Consider the following 20,050-nt stretch of genomic DNA (forward strand, 5'->3'; position numbering starts at 1 on the left):
AGCCCACTATCTTCAAACGTGCTCTGTACCTTGTTCCAAACTCCTTTTGCCTCACAGCTTTCCCTATTTGCATAATTTTACTCATTGCAGTGTTCCATTCACTAGGTCCGATAAATCGTTCAAGTGTAAATATGCTTCCACAGTAAATTTCCACGTAGCGTAGTTCTCGCGACCTTGGAGTCTATTGCGGTGTTTACGGCTCTGAGCACTATGGGGCTTAACATCTATGGTCATCAGTCCCCTAGAACTTAGAACTACTTAAACCTAACTAACCTAAGAACATCACACAACACCCAGTCATCACGAGGCAGAGAAAATCCCTGACCCCGCGGTGTTTATGCCTCACTCATTTTCGCAATTACTTTTACTGGTAGTAAAGATATTAAACTACACTGCAATCGACTCATCCCGATAGCTTTCATTACACACTTAGAGGACTATCCCGACGATATTTCCTTCTAAACATCAGAATATTTACTGCGAACGCATTCACTGCTGCCTGGGCTCATAACCTGTTGGAACTAGCTCAGAGAACAAAATAATTCTGATTACGAAAAATGTAGGAATAAAGAAAGCTATACTTTAGCATCCATTACACAGAACAGCGCATTTGCAGCACATAGATAAAATAACGCCACAGAGTATACAAAGCAATAGAGGCCTATTACACACCATGCACTACACTTTGCCACATACACATACAAAATTATTGTTCATATTTTCGCAACAGATATGTGCAGCATGATGTGCAAGTATGAGCATTTTATGTATAAATAATAAACAAAATAATAAATAAATTAAGATAAACTTGAAGATCAAATGTTGACAAAGCTTAAATCACAGTAATATTAAATGGAACAAATTGTGTCTGTTAATGATAATTCCCCATTTGTCTGGAGTCCGAGCCGAAGTTACGACAGTAGAGATTTTCTTGTTGCTCTAAAATCACCTGTCAAGGAAACTGGGCAAGGTCCTTGACAAAAAAGAATGTGCGTTCCATTACATTGCCAGTGAATATCATAAGATGCGAAAATGAGTCACCGTGCTTCAGGAAAATTGTACGCTTCAAAGATTGTAAGAGAGATTTCTTAACAAACCCATACAAATCAAGAAAGTGTAAGAGGAGTTTAAACTAAGCATTATCAACACCTTTAACGCCTGTGAAGGCGTGGCTCTTATTTTTCCACACTAGATTGTAAACAGAATAGCATCAACGACTGAGAAATTGGTCTAAGGCAAAAGGTGATTTTTTAATTTTATGCCCCCGATTGGTCTCAAAATTTTGACTTTTACGTTGTTTTATAAGAGTCGTAACTAGCATGGTAAAACATTCTCAGAAACCAGTTTTCCATGAAGAAGTGTCTTTCGGATTTTGTCCACGATACCATATCCGCCAGTTTTAATTTTTAAATTGTAAAGACAGATCCGCAATGTAAGAAATTCTGTCCACCGACGTTTTAAATTATGGTCAAATGTTCACAGTTTAAAACTTTACTGCGTCGCCAAACGCAAAACAAAATTGAAAACATCTGTAAAATCTTCAACCAAAATTAGTGTGACGTCTCTTACGGGAGGTAACTCGGTGTATAATAAATTTTCCAGAATATGGTAAGTCTGTTGAGGTCATGAAAAGATGCTCTGGAGTGATCCATAGCTGATAAACTACAATAAAAATGAGACTTCCTGATAGATTAAAACTGTGTCCCGGACCGAGACTCGAACTCGGGACCTTTGCCTTTCGAGGGCAAGTGCTATACCAGGTTCGCAGAAGAGCTTCTGTGAAGTTTGGAAGGTAGGAGACGAAGTACTGGCAGAATTGAGGCGGTGAGGACGGGTTGTGAGTCGTGCTTGGGTAGCTAAGATGGTAGAGCACTTACCTGCGAAAGATAAAGGTCACTTGTTCGAGTCTCGGTCCGGCACACAGTTTTAAGCTGTCAGGAAGTTTCATATCAGAGCACACTCCGCTGTAGAGTGAAACTCTCATTCTGGATATAATAAAAATTCTAGGATTTCGACATATAAAATTTGCCGAAGTTATTACATAGCCACAAGCTATATACTGAACATATCATAATACATACCCTAGATCTAATCCACCATGGTAACACAATTAAAAACCTTTGGAGCCCTCATCTCGTGGTCGTGCTGTAGCGTTCTCGCTTCCCACGCCCGGGTTTCTCGGGTTCGATTCCCGGCGGGGTCAGGGATTTTCTCTGCCTCGTGATGGCTGGGTGTTGTGTGATGTCCTTAGGTTAGTTAGGTTTAAGTAGTTCTAAGTTCGGCGGGGACTGATGACCATAGATGTTAAGTCCCATAGTGCTCAGAGCCATTGAACCATTTTTGAAAAACCTTTGGACAACTGTAAGTAGGCTGTTTAGGTTTATTTATTGGTAATGCCACATAGCGCACTGTATGAAAAATCACTGGCTGTGCTGTGTGCAGTCAGTGGCTGGTTGGCATTGTTGTAATACTCGCCATTGTAGTGTTGGGCGGCTGGATGTTAACAGCGCGTATCGTTGCGCAGTTGGAGGTGAGCCGCCAGCAGTGGTGGACGTGGGGAGAGAGATGGCGGAGTTTTGAAATTTGTAAGAATTGGTGTCATGAAGTGATATATATATTATGACTACTAAGGTAAATACATTGTTTGTTCTCTATTAAAATCTTTCATTTGCTAACTGTACCTATCAGTAGTTAGTGGCTTCTGTAGTTTGAATCTTTTATTTAGCTGGCAGTAGTGGCGCTCGCTGTATTGCAGTAGCTTGAGTAACGAAGATTTTTGTGAGGTAAGTGATTTGTGAAACGTATAGGTTAATGTTAGTCAGGGCCATTCTCTTGTAGGGATTACTGAAAGTCAGATTGCTTTGCGCTAAAAAAATATTGTGTGTCAGTTTAAGCACAATCTTGTATAATTGTTCAAAGGGGACGTTTCATATGTCGACCCTTAGCCGAGCATACCTCACTGGAAACTTCTGATTTTTTTTTTCTTGTAGTTTGTGTAATAAGTGTAGACTTTGCTTATTGCTAGCGCGTAATTGGTGAGAGAATTTCCTCTGTAGTTGTAGTTTTTCATTTTTGTACAGTAAAACAGTTGTGGCATGCATGTAGAGTTGCACCAAGTATTTCGCAGCTGCGCTTGCAATTAACTAGATATTATTTACAGTGCTACGTTAATGTGTTCTCTTATATTTGCTCTTCAGATTGTGCTTTCCTGTGTAATCGTGTGAAATATTGTGACAATAATGGCGTGTGAAAAACGTAATACTAGGCTTCAAAGTAAACTGAGAAATGACAGTGAAGACGAAAGGAGTGTGTTAGCGCCACCGAGTAATGAATTAACTAATGTTCAAAGTAGTAATTTGGTAATAGTGCATAGGGAAATGGAGCGGGCTGTAAATAATGGTGTAGGCAGTGAAACAATTAGTGAACAGGGAAGCATTATCGATCGATCGGTCATCAACATCTCGCCTCAGGATTCCGAAATGACAGGACACAATCTTGCAAAGACTGTAGATTTAGATTTTGCGTCCTCACCGTTTTCTCAAATAAATCAAGACACATTTTCTGCTTTTCAAAATACGAATATTGCCGGTTCAAATGCACTGCCAAATAGCACTGAGGAACATGTTTCAGACACCAGTGCACTGTTATTACAGTTAATGCAACAAATAGGACAAAGGCTACAAAAGTTAGACACAACACTTGAACAAAATCAGAAACAAATGGGACAAAATCTTCAAAAGTTAGACACAATGGAACAAAATCTTTGGAAATTAGACACCACGCTTGAACAAACACGTGAAGATTTAACTAATGAGTTGCATAACATTGAATCGAAATGTCAAAAAGTCTGTAACGACGTAAAAACACAATTTTGTGAGCATTTTCAACTTATTTTTTCGCGGCATGAAAATGCATTACAGAATCACGAAACAGCCATAAAAGAACTGCAAACTATTGTTCATGAAAATCATGAGACCTTGCAAGCTAAAATTTACTCAGTTGCATCTACCGATTCAGTTACGCAACTTGCAAAAACTCAGGAAAACTTAAAGGACACAGTACATACGATTTCAACACAAATGGGCACTCTGAAACTTGGTTCAGAAAAACGCACAGAGGAAATAATTTCACTGTCTGATAAAGTAGCCGAAGTTTCAGATCAGTTCACTAACTTATCTACAAAGGTAGATGATGATCTGAATGACACAAAACCTGTAGCCTTCACTGACACTGAAGAGTATGAACAAATTAGAAAATTCAAACAGAATCAAAATCAAATCAACACACAGTACAAAAGAGAAATGCGGGAAGTACAAGATCAGTTGGCTCAAGTAATACAAGAATTACATATTTCAGAGGACACTCGCGCACCAGTAGGGGAAGAGGGACATAGAAATACAGAACAACTTAGAAAATTCAAACAGAATCAAAATCAAATCAACACACAGTACAAAAGAGAAATGCAAGTAATACAAGAATTGCATATTTCAGAGGACACTCGCGCCCCAGTAGGGGAAGAGGGACATAGAAATACAGAACAACTACAAAATAATAACAAAGGACATTTCGGAAATCATGAAAGAAATTGGCAAGGTACACTGAATTTTGAGATGGAACCGCCGAAACGACGTAACAATGACCAGCATGCGACTCGCCGACATGATGATTTTGACTATAAGCTGTTCATTACTACACGTAAATTCAAAACATTTAAGAATTCTGGCAACGACATTCATCCACAAGCGTGGCTCCATCAATTCTCTCATTGTTTTCCTCTTAACTGGTCATTGGAGCACAGATTAGGATTGATGTGTGGCTACTTGGAGGATGAACCAGCTGTAAGAATGCGATCGGTCATTCACGATTGTCACAGTGAAGGAGAATTTTATCATACCTCTCTCTCAACATATTGGTCTCAAGCTACACAAGACCGAGTAAAACATAGCATCATGATGATGAAACACTTTGAACAATCTGAATTTTCCAACCTTGTCAAATATTTTGAAGGCATGTTGCATAAGAATCAATATCTTTCAAACCCATACAGCCCTTCAGAACTCATCCGCATTTGCTTAATGAAATTGCCGGAACATTTAAGGAATATTATTTTGGCAGGGCGTTGCAAAGACGACATTGAAGCTTTTCAGGGGCTGTTACAAGAACTAGAAATTGACATTGATAATCGCGGAACGCGAAAACAGAAACACAACAATTACAGGTCACATCCGTTGCAATTCCGTGATGAACGAAATAATAACTGGAGACGACAAGGATATTCTCACAACGCAAATCGTGACCAAAACAGACACCACCCGTATGACAACCGTTGGCAGAGTAGTAATAAGTACAGAGAAAGGTCGCACCTCCGCAGTAATGACTATCGCAGAGACTGCCATAGAAACAGACGATGTGGGAACCAAAACAATTATTATCAAGGGAGACAGAATAATTTCAGAGGCAACGGTCCACCGTGCAGTGAGAATTCAAGGAGAAATTCTCCACCACGTGACCGACAAGAAATTAATTACAGAAATTACCGACATGACGATATGATCGTAACGACAGACCTGAATTGCATCAGAACTGGCGAGCTTCAAACAGGGCAGGACCTTCTCGACAAAGTGAATTTGTAGAAGTTAGGTCTCCTAATCCCAATAACGGCGCGCGCCAACAAAGAGACAGACAATGACTCGCACCGCAGGCAGCCACGTGCGCCGGCTGGCTCAGAGAAAAATAACATAAACGCTAACCTTGAGAAAAGTTCCAGTATTCTTTACCGACGTATACCGCATGATAATTGCGTTCAAGTTAACTCTGAGCACTAGGAAGAGTAAAGGGTTGCACTACATTTCACATGTAAAACCGTTTATTGAAGGATAATCTGCTTTTTAACTTTGTCTTTGCTATATAACGTTTCACTTTACATTACTAGTATGCTTTGTCACACTGAGAAACTGTTAACATGCAACAATGTTTTGAAGCTAACCATCCAGTCTAGAACCTAGGGAACATTTTTAAACAGAAATTACGAATGCATTGTTATAGTGAACAGACGACACAGTGTTGTTATTTGCACATTCTTGCTTGTTAGTTGCACGATTACGTAACAACTATAAGGCTTACATACTTAGAACATTTATCAGTACTGCTAATGAGATTTTAATGCAACATTATGGTTAATTGAAAATACATTTCACATGTAAAACAGTTTTTTGAGAGATTATCTGCTTCTTAACTTAGTCTTTGCCATAAAACATTTCACTTCACTTTTCTAGTATGCTGTGGCACACTGAGAAACTGTTAACATGCAACAATGTTTTGAAGTTAACTATCCAGTCTAGAACCTAGGGAACATTTTTAAACAGAAATTTCGAACGCATTGATGTAGTGAACAGACGACACAGCGTTGTTATTTGTAGATTCTTGCTTGTTAGTTGCATGATTACATAACGACTATAAGTCTTACATATACTGTTAATGAGATTTTAATGCAACATTTCGGTCTAGTTGAAAAGACATTCTATATTTGAAGTACTTTCCGTGAGATTAAAGATGACTTAGCATTTGGTTTATTTGACAGCTACACGATTTTATCACGACGCTACTAATGTGTGACACAATTTACATTGTGCTTTTGCGATGTATCTGTTTTATATCTGCACAGTTTTTCTGAATTCTTCTGGAAAGGAAAACATGTTTTAGTAGTAACTTTGTGATGTAGCTACAATGAGACAGCCTTTTCTGTAGCACAACAATACGTTACAGTACAGTACTTACTTCATCACGGCAATAAGCGTAGTAACTACGATATCTATACGCAAAGCATTTCACCTTTGTTTATCATGAGGTACATTGACTTCTGCAGAACGTAGCTTTCGGAGGACGATAACGACGACACTTCCACAGAGATTATCTTCCAACAAGACGCACAATTTAGCGCTACAGCACACGTTGTTGAGTGATTAATTTTGTACTTAAAACATTTATTTTTAAAGATATTTGAAGTACAATGATACAAAGGTTTTCCGTGATACATTTCATTCCATTGCTGTAATCTGCAACACCTAAGGATATAATTACATTAATCCTCAGGGGGGTACACGCTTACTTTGTGTACCATGTGTGTGGCAAGCAAAAGGAGCCCTAGCAAATATTGTATTTGCTTATACAACTTTACACAGTAGTACCATATTTCTCTAACACAGAATTACACAGCTCTGTGATCATTTAACTGAGAGATAAACATTTTTTTTATTATGTCAGTGACACATGTTTACGCAATTACACAGTTGGATAATTTCAGACTAATGAAATTGTATTTGGTCTGTACTTTGTGAAATGTTCATATTTTTTCGGAGCCGTTGTGATACTATGGGAGCTTTGAATGACATATTTGGTATGAGATCATGATTTTTAAAGTACGTGTGAGGTAGATGACACTTTTGAAATGAGCGGAGAATTTTTTTTTTAGGTTTTAAAATATTCAGAAAGCTACGACGATTTTGAGATGTGATTGATCTGTTATGATGTAATTATTACGACGATGATGTGTATTATGCTAGGTATGTTTATGATCAATGAGATGATGTTATATGAGGAATCTGATTATGCTATGTATTTGTTATGATGAAATACTGAAGACGTGTTGCTGAATATGTATATGGGTAATAAGGTAAGGAATAAGGAGTAGTGGTTAGGGTCTCTGATTTGTGGAAAAGGATGTTGGAAACCAACAATCGTACTTTAAGAATTATGAAATGTGTGTAAATGCGTGAATGTATTACAACGCTGTCGAAAATTTTTTGGACACTGTTATATTTATAGGATTTTATTTTCTACACGTTTGTAACGCAAATTCTCAACCTGTGAAAATATTTTTACATGAGACTGTCACTGTAGCGGAAATGCTGTCGTAAATATTTCGGTAAGAAAGGTAAGTGACCGTAACGTAATGCGTTGTGAGCGGCCAGGTGTGCCAGCCGCCTTGAGAAAAAGTCTTTCGTGTGTGCCTTTCAGAGGCACAGGTGGACCTTGCCGTTGGTGGGGAGGCTTGCGTGCCTCAGCGATACAGATAGCCGTACCGTAGGTGCAACCACAACGGAGGGGTATCTGTTGAGAGGCCAGACAAACGTGTGGTTCCTGAAGAGGGGCAGCAGCCTTTTCAGTAGTTGCAGGGGCAACAGTCTCGATGATTGACTGGTCTGGCCTTGTAACAATAACCAAAACGGCCTTGCTGTGCTGGTACTGCGAACGGCTGAAAGCAAGGGGAAACTACGGCCGTAATTTTTCCCGAGGGCATGGAGCTTTACTGTATGATTAAATGATGATGGCGTCCTCTTGGGTAAAATATTCCAGAGGTAAAATAGTCCCCCATTCGGATCTCTGGGCGGGAACTACTCAAGAGGATGTCGTTATCAGTTTAACTTATGTTAATTCTCAGGACTGAAGACCACGACAACAACAATATAAATATTTTCTGTCTACAGATCCAGTATATAATAATAATGTGACATACTTCCAAAAAAAATGAGGGAGCACAAAAAGACATTTCCCTTCACAGAAACTGCATATATAATTTTCTTTTCAAGTACTTGGTAATTTCTTTTGTAGAATAAATTGTGGTGCACCACTTTAATTATATAGACATTAAGATGTGAATATACATTTCCCTTATCTGCGTTGTTGTCTTTAGTGTACTATTTTTTCTGCTTGTGGGTTTGTCATGTTTAGGTATAAGTTATTACAATTATTGCTGCTTGCTTTGCTTACTTGTATTTTTTTGTCATTGCTGTTTGTGTTAATTGTTTTGTGCTGCCGCATTGTGTCGTCCCTTAGTTTATCATCTGAGCTCAGTAGGTTTAAGTTAGCTTAAGAGGGGATAGACTATATAAGAAACTAACTATGATGAATTGGAAGAAAAGCATTGAGAAGCTATAAGAAAACGGTTTGGCCAAAAAAGTACTGTACAGTGGAGAAAAACTATTTTTGAAAGAGGATGTGAACAAAATACAGAAAGCATGCTTGGATAGGACATTTTTGGTGGAAACAAATGTTGAGATAAGACGAAAGATCTACAGAATGAAGTTTTGGGTTGGACTGCAGTACCAAATGTTACACTGAAAACAAACCCTGTCCTTTCCTTGTGTTATCCCTCTATGTGTTTGTGTACACTTGTGTATTTATGTTCTTCCAGTCTTTATATGTTTATCTGAAAAGACTTATGTTGCAGAATTTTTTTAATACTATGATGAGGTGTACTGTTATCCTCAAATATAATTTACATTAATAATATGTTATTTACTTTGTAAAGATGTTTGACATTATTAATTCTGTTCTGTTTTAATGCTCATGTGTGAAGTTTATGTTTCAAAAGTTATTCTGATCTTTATGTATGTACTTATGTCGTAATTTTTGTAACACTGATGTGCATGTTTATTTCTATTCTTTTGTAAAGCCTGTTTTACTACAAACGTTATCTGTACTATTATGTTCTTTAATGATATATTTTGTACCTTTGTTATTGTATTCTTATGTTATAAAATTGTAATTGACACCAGTTCATCAAATTAAGTAACTTGTAAGTTACATTTCACTGCACACGTTTCTGTTGGTCATAGTATATGGACAATATGTGAGAAGTAGGGACTGATAGTGTTTGAATATGTGTTAATAATTCAGCAAGGGACTGGACAACAGCATTGCTGGTTCTAAGGACATTTCAAACAAATTCTTTGTGAGTGGACAAGTGGTGGTTTATGGACTTGCTATATTGTCTGCAAGACTCTTCGATGGTGATTGTGCACCTGCACAGTTGTAACAGTTGGCTGCTAGCCATCTCTACAAGGATGACCCACCAATACCATTATTTCTACAAGGACTGCAGTGGGTCTGCACCTCTGGTGGCCCATGAATACCATAATCTCTACCAGCACTACAATGAGTCTGCTCTGTGATGACCTACCTAGCAATATTCTTCAAAACACCGACTGACTCTGCTGTGGGTTTACTCTGTTGTGGCCGATTACCTGTCTGCATGTCAAGAGTTCCGTTGGAAGGATAACACTACTTCTTCAAGACTGCATGTAAATCCACCACTTCCGTGAGCATTCTCTTTTACTGCTCAGACTTTGAGAAAAACACTGCAAATTTACTGTGATTAATGATCAGGACTGTCTTTATGGACTGTGAAAAAAATTTAGCTTTTGACCAACATTGTATCGATAAGTGTGTGCATTTCATTTCCATCTTATTGTAATTATGAATTTTTTTTTCAAATCTGTATTGGCCACTGCCCAAAACAATTTGTAAAATTTTTGTGGGGAGCATGGGGACTATGTAAGTAGGCTGTTTAGGTTGTTTTATTGGTAACGCCACATAGCGCTCTGTATGAAAATCACTGGCTGTGCCGTATGCAGTCTGTGGCTGGTTGGCATTGTTATAATACTCGCCATTGTAGTGTTGGGCGGCTGGATATTAACAGCGCGTATCGTTGCGCAGTTGGAGGTGAGCCGCCAACAGTGGTGGATGTGGGGAGAGAGATGGCGGAGTTTTGAAATTTGTAAGATTGGATGTCATGAACTGCTATATATATATTATGACTATTAAGGTAAATACATTGTTTGTTCTGTGTTAAAATCTTTCATTTGCTAACTATGCCTATCAGTAGTTAGTGCCTTCAGTAGTTTGAATCTTTTATTTAGCTGGCAGTAGTGGCGATCGCTATGTTGCAGTAGCTTGAGTAACGAAGATTTTTGTGAGGTAAGTGATTTGTGAAACGTATAGGTTAATGTTAGTCAGGGCCATTCTTTCGTAGGGATTTTTGGAAGTCAGATTACGTTGCGCTAAAAATATTGTGTGTCAGTTTAAGCACAGTCATGTATAATTTTTCTAATGGGACGTTCCACAACTATTCAAAAACTTTTTAATATGCACCACATTTCCAGATAAAATCATGCAATGTGTTTAATAGAAAAACTAAACACTTATGGACACGATAGAAAATTAAGAAAGAAAATCTTATATGACAGACTTGATGTTATAATATGGAATACATAATATGTTTCTACATTCTGATATTTATAGATTAAATGCAGTTTTTCTTTACAAATTTATACGACGATGGGACTTCAGGCAGAAAATTACACTTCGAAAAATAAATTAGATGCTATTAAGGCCTGCCAGTTAACTTTTAATGAATGCTGCACTACATTTAAAAGTGACACATGAACCTGATACTATTTTTCTACATGGTCACTGAGTCTCTTCAAACAAAGATCGGAACGTTCTATCGGTAGTTCAGCTCCTCGACGTTCAGAAAACCACTCCTTGGTCACGGAGCCATTCAAGAACGATTGCGTGAACGTCCTCAACCATGGAGAATCTCTGTCCCCCCAAAGATGTTCTTTCAGCTAGCCGAAGAAATACACTACTGGCCATTAAAATTGCTACACCAAGAAGAAATGCAGATGATAAACGGGTATTCATTGAAAAAATATATTATAGTAGAACTGACATGTGATTACATTTTCACGCAATTTGGGTGCATAGACCCAGAGAAATCAGTACCCAGAACAACTACCTCCGGCCGTAATAACGGCCTTAATACGCCTGGGGATTGAGTCAAACAGAGTTTGGATGGCGTGTATAGATACAGATGCCCATGCAGCTTCAACACGATACCACTGTTCATCAAGAGTAGTAGGAGGATATTAGTGTTTAACGTCCTGTCGACAACGAGGTCATTAGAGACGGAGCACAAGCTCGGATTAGGGAAGGAGGGGAAAGGAAGTCGGCCGTGCCCTTTCAAAGGAACCATCCCAGTATTTGCCTGGAGTGATCTAGGGAAATCATGTAAAACCTAAATCAGGATGGCCGGACGCGGGATTGAACCGTCGTCCTCCCGAAGGTGAGTGCAGTGTGCTAACCACTGCGCCACCTCGCTCGGTCATCAAGAGTAGTGACTGGCGTATTGTGACGAGCCAGTTGCTCTGCCACCATTGATCAGACGTTTTCAATTGGTGAGAGAAGTGGAGTATGTGCTGCCCAGGGCAGCAGTCGAACATTTTCTGTATCCAGAAAGGCCCATACAGGACCTGCAATGTGGTTGTGCATTATCCTGCTGAAATGTAGGGTTTCGCAGGGATCGAATGAAGGGTAAGGCCACGGGTAGTAACACATCTGAAATGTAACGTCCACTGCTCAAAGTGCCGTCAATGCGAACAAGAGGTGACCGAGACGTGTAACCAATGGCACCGCATACCATCGCGCCAGGTGATACGCCAGTATGGCGATGACGAATACACGCTTCCAATGTGCGTCACCGATCATGATGCTGTAAACAGAATCTGAATTCATCCAAAAAAAATTACGTTTTGCCATTCGTGCACCCAGGCTCGTCGTTGAGTACACCATCGCAGGCGCTTCTCTCTGTGATGCAGCGTCAGGGGTGACCACAGCCATGGTGTCCGAGCTGACAGTCCACGCTGCTGCAAACATCGTCGAACTGTTCGTGCAGATGGTTGTCTTACAAACGTCCACATCTGTTGACTCAGGGATCGAGACGTGACTGTACGATCTGCTACAGCCTTGCGGATAAAATGTCTGTCATCTCGACTGCTAGTGATACGAGACTGTTGGGATCCAGCACGGCGTTCCGTATTACCCTCCAGAACCCACCGACTGAATATCCTCCTAACAGTTATTGGATCTCGACCAACGCGAGCAGCAATGTCGCGATACGATAAACCGCAATCGCGATAGGCTAAAATTTGACCTTTATCAAAATCGGGAACGTGGCAGTACGCATTTCTCCTCCGGACACGAGGCATCACAACAACGTTTCACCAGACAAGGCCGGTGAACTGCTGTTTGTGTATGAGAAATCGGTTGGAAACTTTCCTCATGTCAGCACGTTGTAGGTGTCGCCACCGGCGCCGTCCTTGTCTAAATGCTCTGAAAAGCTAATCATTTGCATATCACAGCATCTTCTTCCTGTCGGTTAAATTTCGCGTCTGTAGGACGTCATCTTCGTGGTGTAGCAATTTTAATGGCCAGTAGTGTAGAAATCGGGTGGTGCAAGTGCTTTTTTTCCTGCCAACCAGCATCACCTACGTCTGTACGATCGTAGTCAAATTGCTGGCACTATATCACTACGATTGGACTGGAAATTGCATTTGGTTCACATATAGCCATATTTTTACGGTGAACCTATGTGGAATTTACATATTTTGCCCATAAGAATCGTACTGTCCCACGTACTCCAGCTTTGCAGTACATTCCCTTTTGCCGCCCCATTTCACTTGCTTACTGTGATGCACCTGTTACGGTATCGCAGCAGTACTGTGTCCCCAGGAAATCTTGCGCGTGTACTCTCTTCTGACAACAATGCGTTACCTTTTGTTGCACAATGGTCTTAGCGTGTGACGACACTTGTAAGTTACTTCCTGAATTCCTTAAGTACAATATTCTTACAGCGTTTTTCCTCTTTTTTTACTTGCTTGGAACTCCTCTGCTTTTTTCTCGCGTTGTTAACAGAGGTTGAAGTAAAAACTAACTTCGCTTTACTTCCCCTGTTGGTGGTTCATCGACCTTTCACGAAATCCATCTTACAAATATTTCCTTCTCGAAACTGCCGCTCGTTGAGTTTTGTCTGAAAAGAATCTAGTTCTACAACAGCCATTTCTGCAGTCGTGGACAGGAAAAGGATGAAAAAAATACAGACAATGAACTGTCAGTGCTTGGCCCTGGGAATACACTCCTATCTCAAACAGAGTTTTAACAACGAGTATACGCGAATTCATACAGTGGATACTTTCACGGCCAGTGCTTACCTCTGTGACAACACTGACTGACTGGGAATATTTCTTGCCATGGTAGAAGTTCTCAGCGGTATTGCGGATGTGGATAGGTGATTCTCCAATGCAAGTTTCTTTAAAAGGAGAGTCAATGTACACTGTATTCACACAGTTAACCGAAACTGCAGCTCGGTAGTTTCACGTTGGAGAGTCAACCACCTATATTTGAATTACCTCTGACAATGTCTCCTGCAACAAGAGAAAAACATTCAGACGCAAGAATATCCCGTAGATCACGGCCTCATTCCCAGAAAACCGATGTCGCCACGGAAATATGTAAATCGTTTACGAATAGTCACAATAAGACCACAGCAATGTGTGTTCTTTGCTGCAAGTTTTATGCAGTATGCTTGTCTCGACGTCACACTTTTTCCCAGTCTTCCAACATCTCTTTTTTCTGAGACTGAAATTCTGACGTCTTCGATACGTTCAATATGTTGCTTCCAGTTCTCCCTATAGTCTTCCACTTCGTCGTAAAGTTAAATATTCCTCATTCTTCAAGTATATTCTCGTTTCTTATCATACCACTCTTTCAGAAAATTTTGGCAGAAAAATCTTATTTCAGCCGATTGCATGCTGCCTCTATATTTTTTTCAATCCAAGGTTCATTGCCACAGAGCGAGAGAACCCATAACAGCATCATCTAAAAAGAAAAAAAAAACTCTATCCTTAGTCTAGGGGTTAACTAGGGATCAGGATCTTTTGAATGATGCTGCCGCCATTTGATTATAATAGTTTTTATTTTATTGTCAATCCAGAGTTCAGCTTTAAGCCATTTTCAAGTATATAAACTTATGGGCATGTCAAAAGACTGATATGACGTACAAGATCTGGACCATATCACCAGATATGCTTTTCTGACAAGAACAACAAAATAAGAATTATTACAGTCAAATGGCGGCAGCATAATTCAAAACAATTATCATGACTGGCTCCAGTTACAATAAAAATTACTAATCATAATGTCCAGGGACCGAGGTTCGAACACAGCCACTGCTTAAATTCTGAATAAAAATCATTATCAATGGCGGCGGAAGACTTCCGACATAAGGAGTCACCCTCGTTCTGCCAATGGCTTGCCGATGAGGCCGAAGGAGCAGACAGATCTTCAGAGCACTCTCTTTCCCTTAGGTGAAAAATGATATAACGGGAGTAGTATTCGTTGTTGTTATTGTGGTCTTCAGTCCGAAGACTGGTTTGTTGCAGCTCTTCATGCTACTGTATCCTGTGGGAGCTTCCTAATCTCAAAATAACTACTGCACCTGCGAGCGGTATTCATCTCTCCATCTCCCTCTACGGTTTTTACCACCATACTTCAACCCAGTTGATCCCTGATGCCTCAGAATTTGTCCTATCAACCGATCCCTTCTTTTGGTCAAGTTTGTGCTCCATTTTTTTGTCTCCCCAGTTCTATTAAGCAGTTCTATTCGTTACGTCATCTACCCACCGACTTTTCAACATTCTTCTGTAGTACCACATTTCGGAAAGCTTTATCGTCCATGTTTCACTTCCATACATCACTACACTCCAGACAAATATCTTCAGAAAATACTTCTTAACACTTAAATCTATATTCGATGTTAACAAATTTCTCTTTTTCAGAAATACTTTTCTTGCCATTGCAAGTCTTTATTTCATACTCTCTCTACTTCGGCCATGATCAATTATCTTGCTGCCCAAATAGCAAAACTGACCTACTACTTTTAGTGTCTAGTTTCCTAATCTAATTCCATTCGCTTCACCTGATTTAATTCGACTGCATGCCATTAACCTTGTTTTGCTTTTGTTTATATTCATATTATATCCTCCTTCCAAGACAATGTCCATTCAGCCTCTTCCAAGCCCTTTGCTGTTTCTGACAGATTTTCATTGTGATCGGCAAACCTTAAAGTTTTTATTTCTCCTACCCCAATTTGTTCTTTGGATTCCTTTGCTGCTTGTTCAATGCATAGATTGAAAAATATCAGGGATATCCTACAATCATATCTCACTCCCCTCTCAGTCACTGCTTCCCTTTCACGCCCCTCGACTCTTATAACTGGTGTCTGGTTTATGTACAAGTGGTAAAAAGCTTTTCACTCGCTGTCAGAATTGCACCACGTGTTCCTACATTTCTCCGGAATACAAAGAGATCTTCCCCGAGGTCGGCTTCTACCTGTTTTTCCAGTCTTCTGTTAAGAATACGTGTTGGTATTTTGCAACTATGACTTATTCTACTGATCGGTAATTTTCACACCTGTCAGCAAATGCTTTATTTAGAATTGGAATTATTACATTCTTCTTTAAGTCTGAGGGTATTTTGCCTGTCTCATACATCTTGCTCACCAGACGGAAAAGGTTTGTCATCGCTGGCTCTCTCAAGGATATCAGTAGTTCTAATGGAATATCGTCTTCTCCCGGGACCTTACTCCGACTTTGATCTATCCGCGCGCTGTCAAAATCTCACAGTATCGCACGTCCCATCTCATCTACGTCCTCTTCCATTTCTACAACGTCGACTTCATCTCCCTTGTAAAGACTCCCTGTACACTTCTTCTGCCTTTCAGCTTTCCCTTCTTTGCTTAGGACTGGTTTCCCGTCTTTCTTGATATTCATCCAGCTGCTTCTCTTTTCCCCAAACACCTCTTTAATTTTCCTCTAGGTGTTATGTTTCTTTCGCCTAGTGATATATGCTTCTAAGTCATACATTCGTCGTCTGGTTATTCCTGCTTAGCCATTTTGCACTTCCTTTTAATCAGATTTTTTAAGCGTTTTTATTCCCTATCGCCTGCTTCTTCACTGCATTTTTATCTTTTATCCTTTCACGAATTAAATTCAATATCTGTTGTGTTATCGAACTGTGTTCCTTTCTCCTGTTCTTGTCAACCGTTGGCCAATGCTCCCCCTGAGACTCTGAACAACCTCTGGTTCTTTCAACTTACCCAGGCCCCATCTGCTTAATTTCCTACATTTCTCCGATTTCTTCAATTATGATCTACAGCTCATAACCAAAAAATTGTGGTCAGAGTTCACATCTGTCTCTGTAAATGTCTTGCAATTTAAAATTCGTTATGAATAAGAAAATAGGGCAAAGAGTTAAGTATTACGAAAAATTCGCTGAGAGGGTTGTTCTCATCAGGTTCGACAACAAACCAAAACCGACAACTAGAGTTGAGATATACATGCCGACGCCGCAAGCAGAAGATGAAGAGCCGGAGAAAGTATATCGTACTGAAAGAGTATCTCAATATGTCAAGGGAGGTGAAAATCTAATAATCATGGTCGGTTGTAGGGGAAGGAATAGAAGAAGGCGTTAAGGGAGAATATGAGCTTGGCAGTAGGAATGAGAGAAGAGAAAGATTGATTGCGTTCTGCACTAATTTCAGATAATAATAGTGAATACTCTGTAAAAAATCACAAGTGGTGGAGGCATACTTTGAAAAGACCCCGAGACGCCAGAAGATTCCCACTGGATTACATTATAGGTCAAACAGATCCCGAAATCAGATTTTGGATTGTAATGCATAGCTAGGAGCAGATATAGACTCAGATCACGGTTTAATAATGATGAAGTGTGATACTGAAATATCTAAGAATAATGAGACGTGTTTGAAGTTCGCTAAGTATGTGGATACTGTGTCAAGAAATACCACAGTAGGTCGGCCAATTGAAGAGCAGTAGACTTCTCTAAACATGGCTATAAAATTTTCAGGGAATGACAGGAATGAAGCAATATAAATCACTTAGGAATAAAATAAATAGGAAGTAAAGGGCAGCTAAGGCAAAATATCTGCAGTTGAAAGGCTCTGTGAGAGAAGGATTTGTATGACAACTTGGTGGGAGAACAAGTTGGAGCTGATGTGGAAGACATATGGAATCCATTATTAGAATCAGGCTTGAGGCCAAATAAAACAAAAAAGGTAAACAACATTATATCAGAATTTCTGAAATTATTGGGGAAGTTGTGACCAAACTACTGTTCATGTTAGTGTGCCGTGTCTACGAGACTGGCGACATACCATCAGACCTTCGTAAAAATATCGTCCACCACAGTTCCTAAGATAGCAAGAACAGGTAAGTGCGAGAACTATCTCACAATCAGCTGAACAGTTCAACCACCCAACCTGCTTACAACAATAATATACAGAGGAACAGAAAGGGAAACTGAGGGTCTGTTAAATGACGACCATTTTGTCTTTAGGAGAGATAATGCCTCCAGAGAGGTATTTCTGACGTTGCGCATGATCAAGGAAGGAAGGAAAAATCAAGACACATTCTTGTGATTTATTTACTTATCGAAAGGGTTCGACAGTATAAAATGGTGCAAGATGTTAGAAATTCGGAGAAAAATGGAGATAAGCTATAGGGAAATACGGGTAATGTGCAGTCTGTACAAGAATCATGAGGCAACAATAAGACTGGAAGCCTAAGAACCACGTATTCGGATTAATAAGGCTGTAAAACAGAGGTGGAGTCTTTCGCCTGTACAGTTCATTCTATACATCGAAGAAACTATGACAGGAAAAGAAGAAAGGTTCAAAATGAAGAAGAATTACATGACCTGTTGAATTGAACGAACAGTTTAATGAGCACAGAATGTAGACTGGGAGTAAAGCGGAAAAAACAACAGTAATGAGAAATAGCAGAAATGCAAATAGCGACACCTAATATCAAAACTGGTGATCACGAAGTAGACTAATTATGTTACTCTGGAAGTAAAACAGCCCACGATTGGCCCAAGCGAGGAGGAGAGAAAAAAATGAGACTATTACTGGCAAAAAGGGCATCAAAAAGAGCATTCCTGACCAAGAGACGTCTACTAGTATCAGACATGGGTCTTAATATAGGGAAGAAATGTCTGCGAATGTACGTTTGGATCACAGCATTGTATGGTGGTGACCCATGGGTTGAGGGAAAATCGGAGCAGAGGAGAATCGCAGCATTACAGATGTGATGCTAGAGAACAATGTTGAAAATAAGGTGGACTGATAAGGTAAGGAACGAGGACGTTCTCCTCGGAGCATCAGTGAAGAGAGGAACATATGGCAGACACTGACATCAACAGAGCATCATCAGGATATGATAGCACTTGAGTGAATACATCAGGGAATAACCTCCAGAAATTATGGGGTTAGCGCAGGAAACGAACTTCGAGACGCATCCGATCAGTAGAAATAAATAAAATACAGTTCCACTTCCACATATGAACTGAAACTTACGATTTCAGTATGTACGTCTTTAACTATATTTAAGATGCTATCGCAACCTAAATATCTAAAACTGGAGACTTGATCCAGTGCCTTATCTTCGACTACAATTTTTGAGCAGACTGTGTGTTTTCCATTGTGAGCTATAACTTTAGTTTGAGTGGCGGATATTTTCAGATTCTAGTCTTGTTACTTCACATTTTGTATGCACCGAATGTTGCGACTGTGCTTTCTTATTCTGTATCAAGAGTACAAGATCTTATATGGCATGTCGTACAGATAATAGCTGTTTTTCACTGTGTACCTTCATGAACTTCATACACCATTTCCTTATAAGATCCTCAATATAGATGTCTAACCCGACAGTTAAGCCGAGGGCGTTAATGGGCTGCTTCCTGGACTCGGGTAGGCGCGCTGGCCTCGGAACGAATCTGCCCGGCGGATTAACGACGAGGGCTGGTGTGCCGGCCAGCCTGGATGTGGTTTTTAGGTAGTTTTCCACATCCCACTAGGTGAACACCAGGCTGGTGCCCTCGTCCTTCCTCAGTTACACGACTCGCGGAAATCTGAATACATTTGCACTATTTCACAGCTTACACTAGACACAGGAAACTGCGGTACACTAATTCTGTCGCAGGGGTATAGGGCGGCGACAGGAAGGACATATGGCCACACTCTGACACTAACATCACCAAATCAATAGTCACGAGGCCGACCTCGCCATGAAGTGGGGCAAACGCCCAACAAAAATGAAGATGATCCACAAGATAGATGCTCGATGAGAAGCTACATGTCTGATGCCTACATTTATTATGTCTTCTGTTTATGAGCAGCGTTGTTTTTTTGTTATTTTTGAATGTTCATATAGTTTTTGGTTGTGTATCTAAGATGCATGGGACATGCTCTTCCTTCCATTCCTATCTACCAATCGAATCGAAAGCTTTCTCGAAGTTCGTAATAGCAAGATATGTTTCTAGACTAGCGTCGTATTTTTTTCTAAAGCTCTTTTAA

The sequence above is a fragment of the Schistocerca gregaria genome, chromosome 5 (genome assembly GCF_023897955.1).
Source record: "Schistocerca gregaria isolate iqSchGreg1 chromosome 5, iqSchGreg1.2, whole genome shotgun sequence".
Classification (NCBI taxonomy): Eukaryota; Metazoa; Arthropoda; class Insecta; order Orthoptera; family Acrididae; genus Schistocerca; species Schistocerca gregaria.